Source organism: Diabrotica virgifera, chromosome 8 (assembly GCF_917563875.1).
Source record: "Diabrotica virgifera virgifera chromosome 8, PGI_DIABVI_V3a".
NCBI classification, from domain to species: Eukaryota; Metazoa; Arthropoda; class Insecta; order Coleoptera; family Chrysomelidae; genus Diabrotica; species Diabrotica virgifera.
The window spans coordinates 230,752,970-230,760,708 of record NC_065450.1 but is presented as its reverse complement, the minus strand read 5'-3'; the positions used below and the strand labels follow the sequence as shown (position 1 = coordinate 230,760,708).

Here is a 7,739-nt window from a genome sequence, read left to right as displayed (position 1 = left end):
TGGCAGGTAGATTCCTTGCTAATACTTTATCAATATATTTCCTAAAATGTAACTATATCTCAATAAACACTGCACAAAATAAATTAAAAAATGTAAAAAATAGTACAAAAAATGGGTTTTTGGTTGTTAAATCACTCTAAATTTGATCCGAAAATTTTGAACTTTGGCAGGTAGATTCCTTGCTAATACTTTATCAATATATTTCCTAAAATGTAACTATATCTCAATAAACACTGCACAGAATAAATTAAATAATGTAAAAAATAGTACAAAAAATGTGTTTTTTGTTGTTAAATCACTCTAAATTTGATCCGAAAATTTTGAAATTTGGCTGGTAGATTCCTTGCTAATACTTTATCAATATATTACCTAAAATTTAACTATATCTCAATAAACACTGCACAGAATAAATTAAATAATGTAAAAAATAGTACAAAAAATGGGTTTTTTGTTGTTAAATCAATCTAAATTTGATCCGAAAATTTTGAAATTTGGCAGGTAGATTCCTTGCTAATACTTTATCAATATATTTCCTAAAGTGTAACTATATCTCAATAAACACTGAACAGAATAAATTAAATAATGTAAAAAATAGTACAAAAAATGGGTTTTTTGTTGTTAAATCACTCTAAATTTGATCCGAAAAGTTTGAAATTTGGCAGGTAGATTCCTTGCTAATACTTTATCAATATATTTCCTAAAGTGTAACTATATCTCAATAAACACTGAACAGAATAAATTAAATAATGTAAAAAATAGTACAAAAAATGTGTTTTTTGTTGTTAAATCACTCTAAATTTGATCCGAAAATTTTGAAATTTGGCTGGTAGATTCCTTGCTAATACTTTATCAATATATTACCTAAAATTTAACTATATTTCAATAAATACTGGACATAATAAATTAAATAATGTAAAAAATAGTACAAAAAATGGGTTTTTTGTTGTTAAATCACTCTAAATTTGATCCGAAAATTTTGAAATTTGGCAGGTAGATTCCTTGCTAACACTTTATCAATATATTTCCTAAAATGTAACTATATCTCAATAAACACTGCACAGAATAAATTAAATAATGTAAAAAATAGTACAAAAAATGGGTTTTTTGTTGTTAAATCACTCTAAATTTGATCCGAAAATTTTGAAATTTGGCAGGTAGATTCCTTGATAATACTTGCTTTTTTTTATTACTTTTTTTCTATTACTTTTTTTTTTATTCCTTTTTTTTATTACTTTTCTTTTATTACTTTTTTTTATTAATTTTTTTTTATTACTTTTTTTTATTACTCTTTTTTTATTACTTTTTTTTTATTACTTTTTTTTTATTACTTTTTTTTATTACTTTTTTTTATTACTTTTTTTTATTTTTTTTTTATTACTTTTTTTTTATTACTTTTTTTATTACTTTTTTTTATTACTTTTTTTTTATTACTTTTTTTTATTACTTTTTTTTATTACTTTTTTTTTATTATTTTTTTTTATTACTTTTTTTTTATTACTTTTTTTTATTACTTTTTTTTATTACTTTTTTTTTATTCCTTTTTTTTTATTACTTTTTTTATTACTTTTTTTTATTACTCTTTTTTTATTACTTTTTTTTATTACTTTTTTTTATTACTTTTTTTTATTATTTTTTTTTTATTACTTTTTTTTATTTTTTTTTATTACTTTTTTTTTATTACTTTTTTTTATTACTTTCTTTTTATTACTTTTTTTTATTACTTTTTTTTTGTTACTTTTTTTTATTACTTTTTTTTATTACCTTTTTTTATTACTTTTTTTTTATTACTTTTTTTTATTACTTTTTTTTTATTACTTTTTTTTTATTACTTTTTTTATTACTTTTTTTATTATTTTTTTTTATTACTTTTTTTTTATTACTTTTTTTTATTACTTTTTTTTATTACTTTTTTTTATTATTTTTTTGTTGTTAAATCACTCTAAATTTGATCCGAAAATTTTGAAATTTGGCAGGTAGATTACTTGCTAATACTTTATCAATATATTTCCTAAAATGTAACTATATCTCAACAAACACTGCACAGAATAAATTAAATAATGTAAAAAATAGTACAAAAAATGGGTTTTTTGTTGTTAAATCACTCTAAATTTGATCCGAAAATTTTGAAATTTGGCAGGTAGATTCCTTGCTAATACTTTATCAATATATTTCCTAAAATGTAACTATATCTCAATAAACACTGCACAGAATAAATTAAATAATGTAAAAAATAGTACAAAAAATGGGTTTTTTGTTGTTAAATCACTCTAAATTTGATCCGAAAATTTTGAAATTTGGCAGGTAGATTCCTTGCTAATACTTTATCAATATATTTCCTAAAATGTAACTATATCTCAATAAACACTGCACAGAATAAATTAAATAATGTAAAAAATAGTACAAACAATGGGTTTTTTGTTGTTAAATCACTCTAAATTTGATCCGAAAATTTTGAAATTTGGCAGGTAGATTCCTTGCTAATACTTTATCAATATATTTCCTAAAATGTAACTATATCTCAATAAACACTGCACAAAATAAATTAAAAAATGTAAAAAATAGTACAAAAAATGGGTTTTTTGTTGTTAAATCACTCTAAATTTGATCTGAAAATTTTGAAATTTGGCTGGTAGATTCCTTGCTAATACTGTATCAATATATTTCCTAAAATGTAACTATATCTCAATAAACACTGCACAGAATAAATTAAATAATGTAAAAAATAGTACAAAAAATGGGTTTTTTGTTGTTAAATCAATCTAAATTTGATCCGAAAATTTTGAAATTTGGCAGGTAGATTCCTTGCTAATACTTTATCAATATATTTTCTAAAATGTAACTATATCTCAATAAACACTGCACAGAATAAATTAAATAATGTAAAAAATAGTACAAAAAATGGGTTTTTTGTTGTTAAATCACTCTAAATTTGATCCGAAAAGTTTGAAATTTGGCAGGTAGATTCCTTGCTAATACTTTATCAATATATTTCCTAAAGTGTAACTATATCTCAATAAACACTGCACAGAATAAATTAAATAATGTAAAAAATAGTACAAAAAATGGGTTTTTTGTTGTTAAATCACTCTAAATTTGATCCGAAAATTTTGAAATTTGGCTGGTAGATTCCTTGCTAATACTTTATCAATATATTACCTAAAATTTAACTATATCTCAATAAATACTGCACATAATAAATTAAATCATGTAAAAAATAGTACAAAAAATGGGTTTTTTGTTGTTAAATCTCTCTAAATTTGATCCGAAAATTTTGAAATTTGGCAGGTAGATTCCTTGCTAACACTTTATCAATATATTTCCTAAAATGTAACTATATCTCAATAAACACTGCACAGAATAAATTAAATAATGTAAAAAATAGTACAAAAAATGGGTTTCTTGTTGTTAAATCACTCTAAATTTGATCCGAAAATTTTGAAATTTGGCAGGTAGATTCCTTGATAATACTTGCTTTTTTTTATTACTTTTTTTCTATTACTTTTTTTTTATTCCTTTTTTTTTATTACTTTTCTTTAATTACTTTTTTTTTATTAATTTTTTTTTATTACTTTTTTTTATTACTCTTTTTTTATTACTTTTTTTTATTCAGGAAATTCTTCCTAGTGGATTTTTTTTATTACTTTTTTTTTATTACTTTTTTTTATAACTTTTTTTTATTACTTTTTTTTATTACTTTTTTTTTATTACTTTTTTTATTACTTTTTTTTATTACTTTTTTTTTATTACTTTTTTTTTATTACTTTTTTTTATTACTTTTTTTTTATTATTTTTTTTAATACTTTTTTTTTATTACTTTTTTTTTATTACTTTTTTTTATTACTTTTTTTTTATTACTTTTTTTTTATTACTTTTTTTTTATTACTTTTTTTTTATTACTTTTTTTTATTACTTTTTTTATTATTTTTTTTTTATTACTTTTTTTTATTACTTTTTTTTATTACTTTTTTTTTAGTACTTTTTTTTTTATTACTTTTTTTTTATTACTTTTTTTTATTACTTTTTTTTATTATTTTTTTTACTACTTTTTTTTATTACTTTTTTTTTATTACTTTTTTTTTATTACTTTTTTTTATTACTTTTTTTTTTATTACTTTTTTTTTATTACTTTTTTTTACTACTTTTTTTTATTACTTTTTTTTATTACTTTTTTTTATTACTTTTTTTTTATTAGTTTTTTTTTATTACTTTTTTTATTACTTTTTTTTATTACTTTTTTTTTATTACTTTTTTTATTACTTTTTTTTATTACTTTTTTTTATTACTTTTTTTTATTACTTTTTTTATTACTTTTTTTTTATTACTTTTTTTTTATTAGTTTTTTTTTATTACTTTTTTTTATTACTTTTTTTTATTACTTTTTTTTATTACTTTTTTTTGTTACTTTTTTTTTATTACTTTTTTTTATTAACTTTTTTTATTACATTTTATGTCAAAAGTTTTCAAAAAAGAAATTGTTTTCTTCGGTTTTTCGGCGTTAGTAGATATAGCTGGTCCAGCTAGTCCCAAAAAGTGCTACAGTTTAACTCTTGAAGTTAAGTTGGAGATATTATGATTTTTTTAATTTTTAGAAATTGATACATTTATCTCTTTAACGGAAGCTCTTTTCTTACGAACGGTAATTCGCAGAGAAATTCTGCGGACAGCAGAAGAACGAGAGGAAAATTTTATGTAAGAAAAGTGCTATATATTAACTCTGGCACTGGAATTGACACCAATATGTTAAATTAGCTAATTTTGAAAAAATCCAAGGGTACCACCCCCCTTTGGTGATTTTATGTCAAAAGTTTTCAAAAAAGAAATTGTTTTCTTCGGTTTTTCGGCGTTAGTAGATACACCTGGTCCAACTAGTCCCAAAAAGTGCTACAGTTTAACTCTTGAAGTTAAGTTGGAGATATTATGATTTTTTTAATTTTTAGAAATTGATACATTTATCTCTTTAACAGAAGCTTTTTTCTTACGAACCGTAACTCGCAGAGAAATTCTGCGGAGAGCAGAAGAACGAGAGGAAAATTTTATGTAAGAAAAGTGCTACACATTAACTCTGGCACTCGAATTGACACCAATATGTCCAATTAGCTAATTTTGAAAAAATCCAACCCTTTGTTGATTTTATGTCAAAAGTTTTCAAAAAAGAAATTGTTTTTTTCGGTTTTTCGGCGTTAGTAGACACACCTGGTCAAACTAGTCCCAAAAAGTGCTACAGTTTAACTCTTGAAGTTAAGTTGGAGATATTATGATTTTTTTAATTTTTAGAAATTGATACATTTATCTCTTTAACGGAAGCTTTTTTCTTACGAACCGTAACTCGCAGAAAAATTCTGCGGACAGCAGAAGAACGAGAGGAAAATTTTATGTAAGAAAAGTGCTACATATTAACTCTGGCACTGGAATTGACACCAATATGTCCAATTAGCTAATTTTGAAAAAATCCAAGGGTACCCCCTTTGTTGATTTTATGTCAAAAGTTTTCAAAAAAGAAATTGTTTTCTTCGGTTTTTCGGCGATAGTAGATACCTCTGGTCCAGCTAGTCCCAAAAAGTGCTACAGTTTAACTCTTGAAGTTAAGTTGGAGATATTATGATTTTTTTAATTTTTAGAAATTGATACATTTATCTCTTTAACGGAAGCTTTTTTCTTACGAACCGTAACTCGCAGAGAAATTCTGCGAACAGCAGACGAACGAGAGGAAAATTTTATGTAAGAAAAGTGCTACATATTAACTCTGGCACTGGAATTGACACCAATATGTTAAATTAGCTAATTTTGAAAAAATCCAAGGGTACCCCCTTTGTTGATTTTATGTCAAAAGTTTTCAAAAAAGAATTTGTTTTCTTCGGTTTTTCGGCGTTAGTAGATACACCTGGTCCAGCTAGTCCCAAAAAGTGCTACAGTTTAACTCTTGAAGTTAAGTTGGAGATATTATGATTTTTTTAATTTTTAGAAATTGATACATTTATCTCTTTAACGGAAGCTTTTTTCTTACGAACCGTAACTCGCAGAGAAATTCTGCGAACAGCAGACGAACAAGAGGAAAATTTTATGTAAGAAAAGTGCTACATATTAGCTCTGGCACTGGAATTGACACCAATATGTTAAATTAGCTAATTTTGAAAAAATCCAAGGGTACCCCCTTTGTTGATTTTATGTCAAAAGTTTTCAAAAAAGAAATTGTTTTCTTCGGTTTTTCGGCGATAGTAGATACCCCTGGTCCAGCTAGTCCCAAAAAGTGCTACAGTTTAACTCTTGAAGTTAAGTTGGAGATATTATGATTTTTTTAATTCTTAGAAATTGATACATTTATCTCTTTAACGGAAGCTTTTTTCTTACGAACCGTAACTCGCAGAGAAATTCTGCGGAGAGCAGAAGAACGAGAGGAAAATTGTATGTAAGAAAAGTGCTAGACATTAACTCTGGCACTCGAATTGACACCAATATGTCCAATTAGCTAATTTTGAAAAAATCCAAGGGTTACCCCCTTTGTTGATTTTATGTCAAAAGTTTTCAAAAAAGAATTTGTTTTCTTCGGTTTTTCGGCGTTAGTAGATACACCTGGTCCAGCTAGTCCCAAAAAGTGCTACAGTTTAACTCTTGAAGTTAAGTTGGAGATATTATGATTTTTTTAATTTTTAGAAATTGATACATTTATCTCTTTAACGGAAGCTTTTTTCTTACGAACCGTAACTCGCAGAGAAATTCTGCGAACAGCAGACGAACAAGAGGAAAATTTTATGTAAAAAAAGTGCTACATATTAGCTCTGGCACTGGAATTGACACCAATATGTTAAATTAGCTAATTTTGAAAAAATCCAAGGGTACCCCCTTTGTTGATTTTATGTCAAAAGTTTTCAAAAAAGAAATTGTTTTCTTCGGTTTTTCGGCGTTAGTAGATACCTCTGGTCCAGCTAGTCCCAAAAAGTGCTACAGTTTAACTCTTGAAGTTAAGTTGGAGATATTATGATTTTTTTAATTTTTAGAAATTGATACATTTATCTCTTTAACGGAAGCTTTTTTCTTACGAACCGTAACTCGCAGAGAAATTCTGCGAAAAGCAGACGAACGAGAGGAAAATTTTATGTAAGAAAAGTGCTACATATTAACTCTGGCACTGGAATTGACACCAATATGTTAAATTAGCTAATTTTGAAAAAATCCAAGAGTACCCCCTTTGTTGATTTTATGTCAAAAGTTTTCAAAAAAGAAATTGTTTTCTTCGGTTTTTCGGCGTTAGTAGATATAGCTGGTCCAGCTAGTCCCAAAAAGTGCTACAGTTTAACTCTTGAAGTTAAGTTGGAGATATTATGATTTTTTTAATTTTTAGAAATTGATACATTTATCTCTTTAACGGAAGCTCTTTTCTTACGAACGGTAATTCGCAGAGAAATTCTGCGGACAGCAGAAGAACGAGAGGAAAATTTTATGTAAGAAAAGTGCTATATATTAACTCTGGCACTGGAATTGACACCAATATGTTAAATTAGCTAATTTTGAAAAAATCCAAGGGTACCACCCCCCTTTGGTGATTTTATGTCAAAAGTTTTCAAAAAAGAAATTGTTTTCTTCGGTTTTTCGGCGTTAGTAGATACACCTGGTCCAACTAGTCCCAAAAAGTGCTACAGTTTAACTCTTGAAGTTAAGTTGGAGATATTATGATTTTTTTAATTTTTAGAAATTGATACATTTATCTCTTTAACAGAAGCTTTTTTCTTACGAACCGTAAC

General features: G+C 24.6%; 1 long non-coding RNA gene across 1 annotated transcript; it reads left to right on the top strand.

Annotated features, from left to right (window-relative positions):
- Window positions 1-413: 413 nt before the first annotated feature.
- On the top strand, window positions 414-3,384 carry LOC126890742 (uncharacterized). Its single transcript, XR_007700446.1, has 3 exons — window positions 414-498; window positions 2,138-2,301; window positions 3,286-3,384. It is a non-coding gene; the product is annotated as an uncharacterized LOC126890742 (long non-coding RNA).
- Window positions 3,385-7,739: the final 4,355 nt, after the last annotated feature.